Here is a 19200-nt window from a genome sequence, read left to right as displayed (position 1 = left end):
GGCCCGTAGGCATTGCATCACTAATGGATGTCTTTATAATACTGGCCCGTAGGCATTGCATCACTAATGGATGTCTTTATAATACTGGCCCGTAGCATTGCATCACTAATGGATGTCTTTATAATACTGGCCCGTAGGCATTGCATCACTAATGGATGTCTTTATAATACTGGTCACCTTCATTGGTGATTTAACCCATGATTTATAAATCATTTAGTTGGGTCTTGAAATCCTTAAAGGATTATTGTATAAGAATGACGTGCGTGATTATAACGAATCACATCTGCCATGAATGTTAACATGCGTACAGAGGTTAACAGGGAATCAGAATCTTTTCAGTTAGGTCGTACCATCTTGACTAGATCTTAAAAGACCCCAAGCTAGGTTTCACCTTTTAAGATTCTTTATTTAGGCAGATCAATATAAAAGGAATGGTTTTGATTTATTTTTATATATATTAAAACAAAACTCATAACATACATTCCAAAATCTCAAATACAATCACATATTGCCCTAAACGGGTCTTTCAAATAATACATACCTTCATAGAGGTTTAAAATAAGTGACAAGTCCACGCAGGGACTAATACAAGGTAGGTGTCCATGCAAGGACTAAAGATAAGTCCACGTAGGGACTGAAATACGATAAGTTGTCCACGCAGGGACTTATTTTAAAGTAGAAATTACAGTAGTACTACTATTAAGGGCTAATGGTCACGTTTCTTCTTTTTGCCCTTTAGTAGGTTTGCCAAACCCTTGAGAAATCCTCGGTGGCTTTTCTTTTCTTCCTCGAACTCTCTCTCCACACGATCTAGTCAATGGAGTATTTCTTCCTATTCAGGAGGAGAGAATCGTGGTTGTGGCGCTTGATGCGGAACTGGAGGTCTGGGAGGTATTGGATACCCATGAGCTGAGTAGTCCGGTGGTCCCATGTTTCCATGTGCTCCGTCAGGGTAGCGCGCATTATATCTAGCCGACACCACATATGGGTCGCGCTTATAGCTGTAGTTGTATTGTGCTTGTGACGGTTCAAACGGGTTGTAAGCCGTTGGACCTGTGTAAGCTGGTATGGGTTGGTCATACCCAAATGGTGGCGAATTTCGTGCAGCTGGTGCGGAGTTCGCCTCCTGTATAGGACTTGAAGGTCCTTCTTCTTGTAGTGGCGGATAGTGGCTACTACTAGAATGTCGAGGAGTGCTGAAGTGGATACCCCCTCCTCCTCGTGTAGACATACGAGCATTTGTCCTCCTACGCCTCGGCGGATCAGGTATTACTGGTTGTGCCGGTGGCGGAGGTGGTGGCGTAACTGCCTCAAAGCGTGAATCCTCAGAGGGATCCTGTGGATGTCTCGGTGGTTGAGATGTCTGTCGAGATGGCGTGTAGTACCATTCATGTCGGTCAAACATCGCTTGGAAACTGTCAGGTCCTTGATAGGGCGTTCCATGGAAGGATGACCCATCAGAAACTTCTATCAGATGCGTGGGCGTACCACGAGCTGGTTCAGTAGGATCCTCATCCTCCTCCATGGGATCTTCAGAAAAGTGGTCTTGTGGACCAAGCAGAACAAATCCTGAAGGTTCCTGTATGTAGTCAGCCGGGTTAAACTGACTTATGTAGTATGGAGTAGGGTCGTCATAATTCCGGTGCGAAACCGAACGTTGTAGAGGTATGAAGGAAGGTTGTGGGTTGTTGGGATCATTTTCTGAATCTGGCCCAAAGGAGTGCCGGTAGGATGGCGTTGAGCTGTGCGAAGTGGAATGCCTCGCGGGTTCGTAAAGATCTCTTCGTCGTTGTGGCTCTTCGCTCCTTGTCATCGAAGGATGTCTTGTACCAGATGGTCCAGCTTCGGTATCGTGATGTGTCACGATTTCTCCTCTGCCTCTTCGTCCCCTTCCTCTTCCTCGGAATATAACAGGTGGCATTTTCCTGCTCCAAAACTTATTAAAATTCAAATCGAAAATAAAGACAAAAAGGAGTAATAGTCCGAATTTGTCCTAAGTTATTGTCTAGACTCAAGTATGTGCAATTGTGTCATTGAGATTAAACACATTAGGATAGTGTTTAATTCACTCAATGTTGGCTCTGATACCAACCTGTCACACCCCGATTTCCACGTGTCTCACCGGTGGGCCCGGTGGGGGATTACCGTGACGATGTTGGCAACAATATAGTCAAACCACACAATTATATAATGCACAGCGGAAGCATAAGATAAATATATAAATTTCAACCTCTGATCGTAATATCAAAATGTATTACAGGGGTTGGATATATCCACAGTGGATCGTAAATAGATATAAAGTATTGTTCCATCAGATACTGCAATCAAGCTTGCGAGGCTTATCCCGACGCTAGGGAGCTAATACCAGCCAATTACGTTTAGGTACCTGCACTTAATCTTTTTGGGGAAAATACGTCAGTTTACACTGGTAAATACATTCAACTGACACATTTAAAAATGTTTATTAAAATTGATTTGAATGCACAAGGCACAAACTCTTTTATAACTTGGGAAAATTCATAATGATCTTGTGAACGTTTTACATGTTCTTTTATGCGTTCAGTAGCCCGGGTCGTGCCGGGTTAAAGATTTATAGACACACCACGTTTGCGTAAAACCGTAGTATAAAAACCAACGGCTACGTCTTTAAATTTTAATGTCGACACTTTATACCGGGTGTACGCCTACACCGGGATGTCGATGGTCGTGGCCATTTCGTAAAATGATGCCAAGGATATCCGGGACAACGGTCATTAAACCCCCCAAAGGCTTATAAGCAACAAAACTGTTTAAATGAGCCGATCATATTTAATCAATTAACCACCTAAGCGATGGAATTATATAATGCTCAATCAAGCGGTATTAATATACCGTAACCCAAGCCCATATAGGGGAAATAAGTTAAAAGTATTTACCTTTGCAAGTATTAATCCTTAATTTAGATCAAGTCACCGATAGCTTTTACTGGGGCTCCTAATCTGGAACGAAGGTTTTAATTAACCTCTTAGAATCCTAACGGTCCTTATATTAGCCGTAGCTTAAACCGGTTGATTCCGATTCATAGTTATGGTTAATTCGCACGAAATGGCGAAAACCGAGAATGGAGTATGATTTGGACCCAACAAGTTCAGAGACTTGTTTTATATGGGTTTATAGTTCATACTCTGGATTTTGGGGTTCAAATAATATAATTTGACCCATATCGGCTATTGCACGAAAACTAGTTCCATGAGCCGTACCGTGTGCGCAAATAGGCGAAACGGTTAACCATAAGTGTCCTACGCTTATTTCCTAAGTCAATATGCCTTAAAAGTATTTTGGTATCAGTAGGATACCTTCCGTGACGCCCGTAACGAGTTTAAGTTGGTAATATGCCCCGTAGGGGCTTTTCGGTCATTTTAAAGACTTTAAAAGGGCTTTTCGAGTTCTACAGGAAATCTGAGTTTCCCGAACAGCTTAATAAGCTTAAAATACTTTATTTATTATTTAAAACCAGTAGAAACTGGAATCGGGTCAAAAGACCTTGTAGAACTCCCGTTTTGGCCAAAAAGGGCGTATTCGGTATTTACCGAACCGTAGCCATAACCGCAGGTTATGAGCAAGGTAAAAATTATTAAAAATCTTTAAAATTCCCAAAATATTATTTTACCACAGTGGGTAAAAGTTTTGGTGACGAAAACTTGGGTTAGATGGGTGTTATGCTAATTGCGCCGTTAATTACAAAACTTTCTTAAAAGTGCGCCTTTTAGCATAACTCTCATTCTAGACCTCGGATTGACGTGAAACTTTAAGGACATGCCTATAATTTAATAAGCAAGGTTTTGGTCCGTTCACGTGTCCGAAATACTCGTTTTAATTTTAAAAGGCCGTTACGGTCAACTTTTAGGCGAATGACGGAATTGCGCAAAAGACTCGGATAACTCATGAACCGACCACAGAGGTTTATACCAACATGTGACCTGGTCCTAAGAGAGTCCTAAGGTATATTTATACCTCACTAAAACGGGTCAGAACTGAAGTCAAAGCAAAAGTCAAACTTTTGCGACATTCGGCTCCGAACCGGTTCAATATAGCAAATGATCGATTCAAACGAGCGCAAACATGTTTATATACTTATTATCACGTTTTATGATTATCAAAACAGGTTCCATAACATATACATTACAGATTATGCATAAATCGCTAAAATAGCTTTCTGTTGACTTTTTAACCGCACGTTTGACTCGACATTTGACATAGTTAGAGTGGTGATCAGGGGGAACCATTTTAGAGGTTTATTACCCACGTAAATACCAACTCATAACCACTTTTGATTCGTCATAAGACTGAACCATTACTGATTTATTGTAAAGTCAAACCGTAGTTACGACGGTTTGGTTCTTAGCCATTTACTAAGGAAATGTGACACCACAAAGGGTTAGATCACTTACAGAAGTTGTGTTCTTGCTTATGGAGCAGAGAAGAGGACTTGAGAGCTCTTGAAATGATCAGAGGTGTGTGTTTTGATGTTGTGAATGTTATGTTGCATACTAGTGCTATTTATAGCAAATGTCATGGCTCAAGATCATTACACACAACTCTACAAGTGCCCTTGGATGAATGGCAGGTGTATTAGAGGGTTATGGGTCGAGTAGGGGGCACCCATGCCTCATTGATTGAGGTTTGGTCGTTCATAAGCTCCAAAAGCCATGTAGTTACAACAATTCTGCATCTGGGCACTTTACGCGGCCCGCATGGGAGTTCCCATGCAATATAACGCGGGTCGCCTGAGTTTAATAAATCAGATGCGTAATTGAGGTGGCTCGCGGCCCGCCTCAACTTACCCCTAACCTTCACGCGGGTCGCGAGAGGTTATAATTTCAGAAACTTTAAATCTTTTGTTATGATTACAGAATCTGGCCATTAATAACGAAATCTTTCGTAATGATTTGCCTGACCTTTCGGTTTTGAAGGGGTAACTTTGCGGTTTGGCCCTCGGTTATTTACCGATAGGGGCCTCGTGTTATTTACCCGCATTATTAAGTCCCCGGTTTATTTATTAATTATATTGGAAAGCCTTAACTTTCACTGTTGACGCTTTTAACCCTTCTTCTACGAATTCGATCGTAACTTTCTCGTTTCATATCGAAACTTCGCGAAATTCATATACATTATTTTAGTGAGGGTATAATACCGTTACAAAGTCTTTGGAACGTTAAGGGGTCACTCAGAGGTATTATTAAACATGTTGACACAGTTAACCCCTGTAGTTTGTAATCTCTCACTTTCTTCCGCGTTTTGTTTTTGTACGATCTATAATTTATTCGTTTGAAGGTTTAAGCATTATTTAGGGATACTATACAGTATATTTACCCTTGTTGACATTTATAACCCTCGAATTTATATATTTTCAAGGTTTGTCAAAATTAGTCCTTTATTTATTATAGATGCCACGTGTAAACAAATGACACGTGTTAACACATCATTGGACACAAAAATTCGAGGTGTTACACATAATGACTAAAATTCTTACCCAAGGTCTTAACCATAACGAATTTCATTACATTACGCAACATATGCACATAAAATTCGACCCGTTTAAACCCACCAATTTACTTTCGGCTTAAATACAACCTTCTTCAATAATGAGGCATTATTGGCTTTGTACTTCTGATTATGACATGTTCTTTCATGATGTTTCGTAAACATAAGTATTAAAATCTATTAAACCTACTAAAAAGTGAATCGAAATTCACTTACCTCGAGTACTCCAATAAGTGTATTTGTCACCTTGCCTTATCTTGACCCGTTATCCTCCTATGCTTGACCTCTCCTTGACACGTTCCTATTATCTCATTCCATTACATCCATTCAATAGTTAGTATACATAATCATACGCATCACTAATCACACTTCTATTCACGTGTCAATCGCTTAACGAGTTCAACATGTATCATAATACTACAATGCTAATCAATCTAACAATTTATCATTCCATCATCACAACAGTCATACATGAGCTTCTAGCATGCATAATTATGTATTTACATCATGTTCGTTATTCTTTCAAAATTCCATACTTAGAATGATAACCTTTTCTAAGTTAGGCAACTTGCTTCATATGTTAAACATTTCATACCATTTCTTAACACCTTGGTTTTTACACATCCATTCTACTATTTTCTATCAACAACCCGTTTCGACCCGTTGGTGCAATTATATGCATAAACTAGTTGGTAAGTGTTTTAGACACTTAAAACAATCAAATAACTTACTAATAATTTATTAAAATCAGTAGTTCATGATTCATACAAGTGTGCATAACAATACAACTATTTTTATTGAATATTTATACTAAAATTTGTGCAGCAACTTTCTGCGCAGCAGCTGTTCACGACACATTTTAACCCATTTATCTTCTGATTCAGTTCTTCATGTTCAAATATGAAATGATCTACACTCAGAGATCTTTCTAAGCATATAAAGATCGTAACAATCGGACATTCCTATGATTTTATATGATTTTTACAAAATCAGCACAGAAGCTGAAATGCTTCCAAACAGCTTGCTGTCAAAACGAATTTACTAACTTTTCATGCTGTTTTGACCCACTAAATCTCATAACCAGCCTCTTATGACCAAATATGAAATGTAATATGCGAAACAACCTTTTCAACGATATATCATATGCCTTAAACCGAGCTACGGTTGATTTTATACGAATTTTTCAAAACAGGTGCGCAACAATAATTACTTCCAATCAGCTTTGTAAATCTTTGGAATTATGAACTAAATCTCGACTTTAAATCATCAATTCATGTTCACAATTTATGCTAAGCATCATAAACATGTTAAAGACCATATGATACAATAATTCTCACAAATTCTTACATAGAACATGAACCACATTGAAACTACACATGCGTGAATGTATGTGTGCATTAGCTAATGATTCAAGCATTTCATCAAACGCTTGGTGTGCATACAACATTATAAACACATTGTACAAGCTCTTAATACATGAATTCAACCAATTCACATAATCATCTTCAACCATGACCAATTTCAACATGAATTCCAACCAACATACATTCATACTTCAATTTCACATAAATTTCACTAACATAAAATTATTAGATTCCACCATACAACTAGCACAAATGGGTTTCACTATAATTCTTCATTTTCATCAAATTCAAGCAAGATTCATATTCTACATGATGATACTAGTTCACCCATTGATTCACATAAGAAATCCCAACTTCACAATTTGCCACCCTAGCCATATGCATATTGTTCTAAATCACCTATTAATCATAATATCATCAACATTTATCTAAATTGCAAGTAGAATTTCACAACTTTTTAACCATCTTTTAACATACAAGTGGGTTTTGCCTAATCCATGCTCATATTCAAAATTTAACATCTCTTGATGTTTTAGCAACCATAGCAACCATTATTCATACCAATTTTTGCATTACATACCCGAATTATACTAGACCCACAAAATCAAACATCACAAAATTGAAAATTTCGACTTACTTGATGTGAGAAACGCTTAAGGGATCATCATTCTTGGTTCATGCACACAATCAACCCGCGATTTCCTTTTCAATTGATGATTTTTTTGTGGTTAGGGTTTACACCCCCTTTTCCCCCTTCTCCTGCGATCGTACGCAGACACACACCCTGTGTGTGTGATTTTTTTTTTTGTTTTTGTTTTAATAAAATATATTTCCTTTTTGGCAATCTAAGTCCCTCAAGTTTACCATTCCATTATAGTTGCCACAAGTTTCATTCCTTAACTTGTTTATTAGGCATTTAACTAAGTTTAATAACTTAGTTATTGTATTTTATTTAATTACACATGGTGACATTCCTACGAATTTAATAATTCGAGTTTTGAGGTGTTACAAATCTACCCCTCTTAAAGAAGGTTTCGTCCCCGAAACCTCTTTCTTTTCTTCTACAACCCGTCTAGTTTTATTCTTCGTTCCCTCACTCATTCAAGTTACATTGGACGACTTACATAAGCATGTTGTGAGAATTTGCCTAATCACAGATCCCATAGTCCATAATTTGAAACCACCATCCTGATATATTATTCATACTTATCAAGATTTCAAACTTCCTTGCGAAAACCAATCCCTAGTCATCATTAATTTATTCATTTCCGCATACAATCTCGTTCATTCGTACATATTAAACATATCATACCTATTCATATGGAGGTACTTTTTCAATGATAGTGTAAAATTTTCATAAACTCATCCAATCTTTCTTTACAAACCTTCTAGACGTGTTACTTATTTCATTCATTCGCATACATAACTTCCCGCACATACATCATTAAAACATGATAGTTGTCTTGAATTTCTTAGCTTCATAATCAACTTGGGGTGTTCCTAATGTTTAATGAATGCTAGAACTGAATTAAGGACCTTAGCCTAATAAACAAACAATTTCAGCATAAGCAGATAAGGGGGACCCGTCGCCGACGGCACATGGTGCGTCGCCGACGGGCTCGGGAAGGTCCCGTCGCTGAACATTGCCCGTAGACAGACAGTTAGCGCGTCGGGTGGAGGGGTGCCGTCGCCGACGGCATAAAGGCCGTCGCCGACGGGCTCTCTGGTGTGCAGACGCTGTTTGACCAAATTTTTTTTTTTTTTGTTCCCGGGTCCTTTTTCCAACCTGAAATGGTCTCGGGCAGTCCCGAAACCTTCCATAACAATCCATAACGTCCCAACCCAGGTTATAATAGTAATTTATCCATAACCCATTTCCGTTTTCATCTAAAAGCATAGCTCGAAATCCTTAAATCACTTACTTGTGTGGCGCTTAGAAACGAACACACTTTCACGAGAGCGTAGGTTTGAGGGATTCGAGCATCGTACATTCATATATTAAATAATTTGCTAACCTTACTACCTTGGTGCAGTACTTGAACATGCAGCAACGAGTCGGTCCTCTTCGTCACCATCCATACCATGTTTCGTATTGACCTCATTCATCCGTGTGACAAGCTTTCGCTTATGAACATTCTTCCACTGACCTTGATAGGTTTATCACATTATGATATCTGCCATACTCATTATAAGATTGGGGATTATCACATTTCATTCAAGTTCATTTAAACATGATGTTTATTACTTCTCCTTGTTTACATATTACTACTTCCAAGATTCTTTTTAAAGCACTAGTGTGTTAAACCTATTCATAACGGGTCAATACATGACCATTTCTTAATATATATATCATTCTTATTGTTTGACCCGTTCTTGACGGGTAAACACATAATCATTATTTCGTAATTCTTTAACTCATTTGGTGTACTACACGACACATTTCCTTTCTTCTCTAGCACTCCCTTGGTTTGAAACCAAATTATTCCTCAGCTTCTGTAGTTTGACTTTTCAAGGTCAACTGCCACTTATTTCTTATTATATACATGCGTATCGAAGTACACGTTTGCACTCTTTTTCAATTCAAACATGCTTACGACCTCATAGCTTCACTGTTCCAGTGTTTTCTTGCAAATTTTTACCCTTCCCGTTTTAAAGGTTAGTCATAATACTTATTTCGCTTACAACACCAACATTTTAGTTCCATTCGCTTATATACTTTCATTTCTTTTACGCATTCAAGTATCTAATTAAATGGGTAATGGCATATATTCTCATAATGAGATTCAAGCATACCACTTACGCCTCAGTAAAAATCGAGTTAATTGTGTTCAACATAAATATTCCGTTCTATCCGTATAACGGGTTGAGCTTCATACATTTATTATTGCATTCACGACCACCCGTTCTAAACGGATGGTACCCTATCCTTACTCGACTTGTTCAACTTGAACCGGTCGATTTGCATAGCTTATCATAACCTTCTTTAGCATAACCAAATCCGCAAGGGATTTGCATCATTCGTATCTTTCATTCTTTGAATCCGTTTCGCGGATTCAAGCATTGCATTCACATCTTTCATCCTTGAATCCGTCTCGCGGACTCAAGCATTGCATTCATATCTTTCATCCTTGAATCCGTCTCGCGGACTCAAGCATTGCATTCATATCTTTCATCCTTGAATCCGTCTCGCGAATTCAAACATTGCATTCATACATTGTCAATCCATACTTTCTTATGGACTCAATATTTCATTCTTATCACTTATACCTTTCACCCTTACATAGTACTCTCAACCTCCCGAGAGTCTTACTACCCATTTCACCCACACACCCAGCCGCTACCAAATCCTATCGGACATACCTGTAACAATCATTACGGTCTCACGAACGTCTTATGTTTCTTGTGTATTGGCCAGGTACACAATCCACATACTAGTTTCGTGTCTCCGTGTAATCGTCACCTTATGTCCGAAGAATTAGGTTTCGGCACGTGTAACATTTTCATAACTTCGTTTCCATTATATTATTATATTTCATTAAAATTTTCCTTCACTCGATAACTTTTAGCATTACATGCACCCTTATGCAAAATTTACGTACCTGGGCAATGGTCTTATTACATGCCTTGGTGTCAGTCCGAGACCACAGTCGTGGATCATCCTCATCCAAACAACTATGCTTATCTTACACACAACATAATGTTAGTTTCTTCATAAACATACTTAAATTCATACTTACATTTGCTTCTACCTTTAGATCTTGATCGAGTCTTGGATTGTACGGGTTCCTCGTCACAAGAGCACACAGGTTTGAGTTCAAGTATTTGCCTCCTCATACTTGATTTCCCTCAAACCAGGGCTCTGATACCAACTTGTTACGCCCAAATTACACATTCCAAAATGTAATATTATCATACTATTATTTAACAAAATTCGGGCATGACCCGTTCGTAATAAGAACAATTCCCTGTAAGACTAACGCGTAATAACTTAAAATACGACGCAGCGGAAAACAAGAGCCCAAAAATTTCGTTCTTTAATAGACATATCAAACACATGAAGGTTCAAATGCGAAATGCCATATATTCATTAAAACGGATTTATAACGTTTTATAACATTAATACTTCAAAACCTATATGAGTTACACTATGTGACCATTCTACCCCGTACAATCCTTGCTCTCAACTCGAACTAAGTCCGCTTCACTTCAATAAATGTAGAGAAAACTCAAGCGATACCTGTGGACACCACGTACAACCAAACCATTAGTCATTAACATACCATTCAACATTAAACTATATAATAAAATTTCGTAGAGCATTCTATAAAGTAGTCGTGGAATTGTCCAAGCGCTTTCTTAAATACTCTTATCCAAATCCAGCTCCATTTCTTCATGAAGCCAACGATCCCATACCTACATTACATTCCAACTCAACGCACATCATTAGTATCCATAAATACTCGAACACTTTGATACGTTCATGCATATGTCTTAAGCATTGAACATTCATTCACACATACATTCACACCTACGTACTTATTATCATACATACATACATATATATATATACACTTATATATATATGCGTACCTTCATACATGCCAATGTTCCTTCCTACGCACAATCAATTAATCACGAATATATACACAAGCTTCTTTTACATGTAGGTTTATGCCGGAATGTCACATTCACAACTTTACATAGTATAGACAATCTATGATTCAACCCACGTGGCCTTTGGATTCCTATACACATATACTTATAAAATTTCCTACACTAACACGAAACAATCCGTTCATTCACTAACCGACAACCGAATCATATAAAACTTGTTCCTAATGGTCCGGGAAATGTTCCCCTTACATAATGACTAAAATTCTTACCCAAGGTCTTAACCATAACGAATTTCATTACATTACGCAACATATGCACATAAAATTCGACCCGTTTAAACCCACCAATTTACTTTCGGCTTAAATACAACTTTCTTCAATAATGAGGCATTATTGGCTTTGTACTTCTGATTATGACATGTTCTTTCATGATGTTTCGTAAACATAAGTATTAAAATCTATTAAACCTACTAAAAAGTGAATCGAAATTCACTTACCTCGAGTACTCCAATAAGTGTATTTGTCACCTTGCCTTATCTTGACCTGTTATCCTCCTATGCTTGACCTCTCCTTGACACGTTCCTATTATCTCATTCCATTACATCCATTCAATAGTTAGTATACATAATCATACGCATCACTAATCACACTTCTATTCACGTGTCAATCGCTTAACGAGTTCAACATGTATCATAATACTACAATGCTAATCAATCTAACAATTTATCATTCCATCATCACAACAGTCATACATGAGCTTCTAGCATGCATAATTATGTATTTACATCATGTTCGTTATTCTTTCAAAATTCCATACTTAGAATGATAACCTTTTCTAAGTTAGGCAACTTGCTTCATATGTTAAACATTTCATACCATTTCTTAACACCTTGGTTTTTACACATCCATTCTACTATTTTCTATCAACAACCCGTTTCGACCCGTTGGTGCAATTATATGCATAAACTAGTTGGTAAGTGTTTTAGACACTTAAAACAATCAAATAACTTACTAATAATTTATTAAAATCAGTAGTTCATGATTCATACAAGTGTGCATAACAATACAACTATTTTTATTGAATATTTATACTAAAATTTGTGCAGCAACTTTCTGCGCAGCAGCTGTTCACGACACATTTTAACCCATTTATCTTCTGATTCAGTTCTTCATGTTCAAATATGAAATGATCTACACTCAGAGATCTTTCTAAGCATATAAAGATCGTAACAATCGGACATTCCTATGATTTTATATGATTTTTACAAAATCAGCACAGAAGCTGAAATGCTTCCAAACAGCTTGCTGTCAAAACGAATTTACTAACTTTTCATGCTGTTTTGACCCACTAAATCTCATAACCAGCCTCTTATGACCAAATATGAAATGTAATATGCGAAACAACCTTTTCAACGATATATCATATGCCTTAAACCGAGCTACGGTTGATTTTATACGAATTTTTCAAAACAGGTGCGCAACAATAATTACTTCCAATCAGCTTTGTAAATCTTTGGAATTATGAACTAAATCTCGACTTTAAATCATCAATTCATGTTCACAATTTATGCTAAGCATCATAAACATGTTAAAGACCATATGATACAATAATTCTCACAAATTCTTACATAGAACATGAACCACATTGAAACTACACATGCGTGAATGTATGTGTGCATTAGCTAATGATTCAAGCATTTCATCAAACGCTTGGTGTGCATACAACATTATAAACACATTGTACAAGCTCTTAATACATGAATTCAACCAATTCACATAATCATCTTCAACCATGACCAATTTCAACATGAATTCCAACCAACATACATTCATACTTCAATTTCACATAAATTTCACTAACATAAAATTATTAGATTCCACCATACAACTAGCACAAATGGGTTTCACTATAATTCTTCATTTTCATCAAATTCAAGCAAGATTCATATTCTACATGATGATACTAGTTCACCCATTGATTCACATAAGAAATCCCAACTTCACAATTTGCCACCCTAGCCATATGCATATTGTTCTAAATCACCTATTAATCATAATATCATCAACATTTATCTAAATTGCAAGTAGAATTTCACAACTTTTTAACCATCTTTTAACATACAAGTGGGTTTTGCCTAATCCATGCTCATATTCAAAATTTAACATCTCTTGATGTTTTAGCAACCATAGCAACCATTATTCATACCAATTTTTGCATTACATACCCGAATTATACTAGACCCACAAAATCAAACATCACAAAATTGAAAATTTCGACTTACTTGATGTGAGAAACGCTTAAGGGATCATCATTCTTGGTTCATGCACACAATCAACCCGCGATTTCCTTTTCAATTGATGATTTTTTTGTGGTTAGGGTTTACACCCCCTTTTCCCCCTTCTCCTGCGATCGTACGCAGACACACACCCTGTGTGTGTGATTTTTTTTTTGTTTTTGTTTTAATAAAATATATTTCCTTTTTGGCAATCTAAGTCCCTCAAGTTTACCATTCCATTATAGTTGCCACAAGTTTCATTCCTTAACTTGTTTATTAGGCATTTAACTAAGTTTAATAACTTAGTTATTGTATTTTATTTAATTACACATGGTGACATTCCTACGAATTTAATAATTCGAGTTTTGAGGTGTTACACGCAACCATCAATAAAATTAGAAAAACAAACTTTCTCAAATCCCTTTTAAAGATTCATCAGTAATTTGATCCGTACTGTGAGTGGATGTAGCTGGCGGTTGCTCGTCGTTGTACGGTGGAGATGATGGCAGGTGGTTGTTTACGGTTGGGATGTGTAGGGTGGGTGGTGCTGTGGTGGTTGCTGGTGGTAAATGGGTCGGTGATGGTGGTTTGGTAGTTGATAAGGGAAAGGGGTGGGCGGTGTTGGTTTCTCAGGTGAGATTGAGAGAGAAAAAGGGATATAGGGTTACTTAAATAGAAATGACAAAATTGACCTCATATGCCTTGCACATGACCAGTTTTAACAAAAAAAATTAACTGGGTTTACCCTAAAGGACATAACATGCAGGATTTTGAAACATTAAGGACAAAACTCATCAATTTTAAAGGTAAAGGACAACGCCTGAAATTTGGGACAAACATAAAGGACAAATCTTGTAATTTACTCTTAATATTTCTTACAATACCATGCAATATAGCAGACTATCGAACTTACATTAAAATAGAATATCAGCAAACATTATGGATAATAATCGAGTGTCAGGGGTTGTTTGTTTCGCTCTTAATGAGATTCTTAATGGTTCAGACCTCTTACTGGTTCAACACTTAATGGTTCAGACTGTTTGTTTCGCGAGCAGATGTCTGAATGATTCAGACATTTGCCTCTGAATGGTTAAGACCTCTAATCTGAATTGGTCAGATGTTTGCCTTTGAACGGTTAAGCATTATAATGGCTCTTAATGGTTCAGACCTCTTACTGGTTCAACACTTAATGGTTCAGACCTCTTACTGATTCAGCACTTAACCATTCAGAAGTCGTCAAACAGCCCCTCAGATCGGTTTTATTTATGGATTGATGGGTAGACGTGTCGAATGTAACACAAACCTAAAAACTTTGCTTGAATTCACTTGCAGCATGAACCTAAAAATGTATTAGACATATAAATGTGATCACTACTCATTTTTCGTGGTTTGACAGGTTCACACCCTTTTAACCTTGACTTTTTTTTTCTTCATATTACTAGTCTAAAATTTTAAGTTTCACACTAAGAAAATGCTTAAAAATGTCATGCTTAAACTACAGGATGAGACCTTTTAAGCTTTTGGTTTTGAAGTTTAACATTAACACTTGACTTAAAAGAACTATTAAATGGGTAAACACGAAAACCCACAGGTTGATTCTAGACTAGCATATTAGACCATGTGTAGTGGTTTAGTGAATAATGCTCCTACCCTTGGACGTTTTGCGCCATGTGGCAGTCCAGTCAGCATGGGGGCATTATTGGGCGTTATTGCAAAAGTGGTGTAGTGGGAATAATGCCCAATAACGCCCCTTCCAATCATTAAACAATTATTATAAACCTATAAATTAGTAACTTCTTTATGCATAGATGTCTTGTACTTTTAGCTTTGGGAGTGTTTAAAAAAAAATTTGGAATTTTCCCTTTCCAACCCTAAAGTATCACTCTTTGACAATTTTAGTTTAAGGTTTTAATCTTTGGTAATTTAACACCCTTGATTAATTTAATTTTTCATTTCTACTTCAAAACTTTCCATCTTATACAATCTAACCCCTTTAATTAATTTGGACCCTCACTTTTAATTCAAAAATTTTCATCTTTTACAATTTAACCACTTTGATTTTTTTTTACTTTTAACTTAAAGCTTTTCAACTTTTGCAACTTTGACCCCATATACTTTTCATCTATCGCAAGTTTTGTGTTTAACGTTTCGTTCTAGATTTTCCGGGTTAACATGCCATAACGTGCGTGTGGAGTTCAACATTTTTTCATCTACTTTATCCTGTTTGACAAGCTCGTCACAACGCGTCTATTTTTCTCCGTTTGATAGGTCTGTTGCAATGCGTGGGTCATAGATCGGCTCAGTTATTATTTTCTATATTTTATACACAGGCTCGCGGTCATGTAAGAAACATTTGCCTTTCATCAGATATATAAATAACGCATCCCCGCCGCATTGCGGCGGGTGGTAATTCTAGTTTTTTTTAATTAAAAACTTTAAATACTTCATTAAATAAAAAAAATACAATACTAGAAATAAAAAAAATAAAATCCGACTAAATTAAAAAAAAATACATTAGTTTTCGTCTTCGCTTTCTTCATCCTCGCCAACTTCGTCTTCCTCGTCCTCCGTTTCTTCTTCACCCTCAGGTGGTACATACCGAACCGACCATGCGTGTTGTACCAAATTAACCGTTAATGCGGAATGGTACGGTTCGTAACGCAGCTCCCGCGCATTATTCACTCTTTCTTCCATTGACGCCTGTGGATGTCCCTCTTGAACGACTTCTGGCACATAATTCTGGCATATCGCCTTTCCTTCTTCTTCCAAAATCATGTTGTGCATGATTATACAAGCGTACATAGCATCTCTCTTTTTTGCTTGGTCCATGCACGACAAGGATTTCTCAAATATTGCCATCGTTGTTTAAGAACCCCAAAGCATCTCTCAATGTCTTTTCTTGAAGACTCTTGAACCTTTTTAAAGTATGCTCTTTTTTCATCAATAGGATCACTAAACGTCTTCACGACTAGGGATGAGCAAATCAGACCCGGTACCGGTACCGAATTTAACGAACCGGGTGCTTTTTCGGTACCCACTTTTGACATTTTCGGTACCGGTTCGGTACCGGTCCAGTACGGTACCTGTTCGGTACCGGTATTTACTGATTTTTACCCTCAAATACCGTTACTGTACCGGTACCGAACCGGTACCGAACCGGGTATATTCGGTACCGGTACCCACTTTTAGGGATTTCCGGTACCGGTACCGGTTCGGTACCGGACAGTACCGAGCTCATCCCTATTCACGACAATCGAATACGTAGGATAAATTCGGTCGCACAATAATATCCATGAGGGTAGTAGATCTTTTGAAGGTCGTCCCATGTTGGCGTTCTAAGATAACGCGCACCATACAAATCAATAATATCTTTATAAAAAAACATACACAAACATAAGCTTCAAAAAAATGTAAACATTATAGTAAAGTATAGGAATTGTACCGCGACAAAAATGCTCCAAGATGTCTCGTGTTGTTTTCTCGGCCATTTTTAAATACTCGTCGTTGATGTCGGTTGTGTTTCCATAAGCAAGGACTCGTAGCGCCGACGTACACTTTTGGATACCGGTAAATCCAAGTGTCCCTTTCGCATCCGCTTTTTGTTTAAAATAATCGTAGTTGGCTTCCAAGTCGTCGACTATGCGTAGAAACAACCGCTTACTCATTCGAAAACGACACCTAAAAATTTATGGGTTCGAAAATGTCGGCGCCTCATCAAAATAATCTTTCATCAAACAATCGTGTGTCGCGCGTCGGTCTCGTTCAATATAACCTCTTTTTTAACTTCTGGTTCGGGGCGGCGACAATGCTTCACATATCTCACCGGTAGTTGACAAGCACTCGTAACCGCCTCTTGCTCGACCTCCTCATCGGTGGATTCATCGCCATCCGCAAAAAACTCTTTGTAGTAAAAATTTACCATGGATGAAGAACTAGGAGAATCCATAATTTTTTATAAAATGGTAGTGTTTTTGAGAGAGTTTTGATGTTTAAATTTGAAGGAGTTTATATATATATAGGTAAAAGGTTTAAAAAAATAAAAAATTCAAACTAGTCGTTGCTAGTTTCTCATTGGCCAGTCAAACCCCCCTTGAAGCGTGATTCAAAAAACGCCAAATACAAAATAGTCCAAAATAACGCCCAATCACGCCGGTGTGTAGTGGCGATCGGGCGTTTTCCGGCGTTTTCTTCGAATTTTTTTTACAAAACACGCCCCATTACGGACGGTCTTAGCTATTTTTTAAAAGTAAATATGTAAGTATTTGAATTTCGGAATCAACAGGAATTTACAATATGATGGAAGATAAACGAGTAACAAGTTGCGTCGCACCCCTCTTTTAAATAGCAAAACTAATCATACTGAAAACAAAACTATGGTTCTTCGGCGTCGAGAGATTGTTTTGCACGACCCACTACACACTGTTTAGGAAACCGACAACTTCGGGGTCAAGAGACCAAAATGTATCAGAAGCAAAGGGGATAAAAACGTGTTGATTCTCAGCACAAACTTTCTCATTCTTAACAATTTTCATTGATTATGCCTTCAACACAACCTGGTCAGCCACATACTAGTTGTCCTTGAGCCTAACAAGGGACACTCTGTAAGGTCCACACAAGCGTGCCCCCTGCCCACCCGAAAACGAGCACATCTGCTAGCCGATGTGTGGACCTTCATTCAAATGGGCCTGTCAGAAAGTTCACAAGAGTCTCTTTTTTCTTTAGCACATCACAGAGGACATCCCTTACCAAATTACGTTTGTATATAAAGCCTGATAACTCTTTAGAATGAACCTCATGCTCTCCTAAATATCTTGTGTTCAACCTAAACATACTTGAGCTAAATTAAATACGCACATTCCATGTTAAATTCATGATAAATCTTAGTGGTTTATATGTAGGGTAATGTTATTGTACAAATGAATTTAACATATCAAACGTGAGAATGAAGAAATATTTTTTTTTTACTTATTTGAATTTTTTTTCTTATATTATCAAGCACGCATTTCAGTCCTAGAATCTAAAAAAAAATCGTGTATTTACAGTAGTAGAGCGATTATGTAATCACTCTAATTGCATATAATTACTCTACTAGAGTAAATCGAGATTTTTTTTTTTTACATTTTCAACTAAACATCATGCTTAAGTAAATAGAAAAAAATATTCTTCTTTCATTTCTCAATTTTAGTATGTTCAGACCCATATGTATTCAATCTATACCCTATCTTACATATATAGTTCATAATTATGATTGTTCACTAATCACAACCCGATTTTAAGTAGACTCAACTCATGCTGGAAACTATACAAGTCAGCTAAATTCAATTGAGATCACTTTACCGAAATGAAAACAATAACTTGAACTCTTAACAATTTGGTCAGATTACACTGAATATATTTTATTAGTGCATCACCAATAGCGCGTTT

The 19200-nt window shown here is 37.2% G+C and overlaps 1 long non-coding RNA gene across 8 annotated transcripts in view; it reads right to left on the bottom strand.

Moving 5' to 3' along the window:
* LOC110867733 overlaps nt 1-14342 on the bottom strand; it is a 23776-nt gene extending 9434 nt beyond the window's left edge. Inside the window, exons 1-4 of one of the 8 annotated variants that reach the window (XR_004866055.1) lie at nt 13783-14342; nt 11998-12082; nt 7525-11300; nt 5740-5824 (exon numbers count right to left, since the gene is read on the bottom strand). This is a non-coding gene — a long non-coding RNA (uncharacterized LOC110867733). The other 7 variants (XR_004866054.1, XR_004866056.1, XR_004866050.1 and 4 more) reach the window with 7 other exon arrangements.
* Nucleotides 14343-19200: the final 4858 nt, after the last annotated feature.

The sequence above is a fragment of the Helianthus annuus genome, chromosome 1 (assembly GCF_002127325.2).
Source record: "Helianthus annuus cultivar XRQ/B chromosome 1, HanXRQr2.0-SUNRISE, whole genome shotgun sequence".
Classification (NCBI taxonomy): Eukaryota; Viridiplantae; Streptophyta; class Magnoliopsida; order Asterales; family Asteraceae; genus Helianthus; species Helianthus annuus.
Note: the sequence above shows the minus strand (reverse complement) of the source record. Positions and strands in the feature narration are given on the sequence as shown.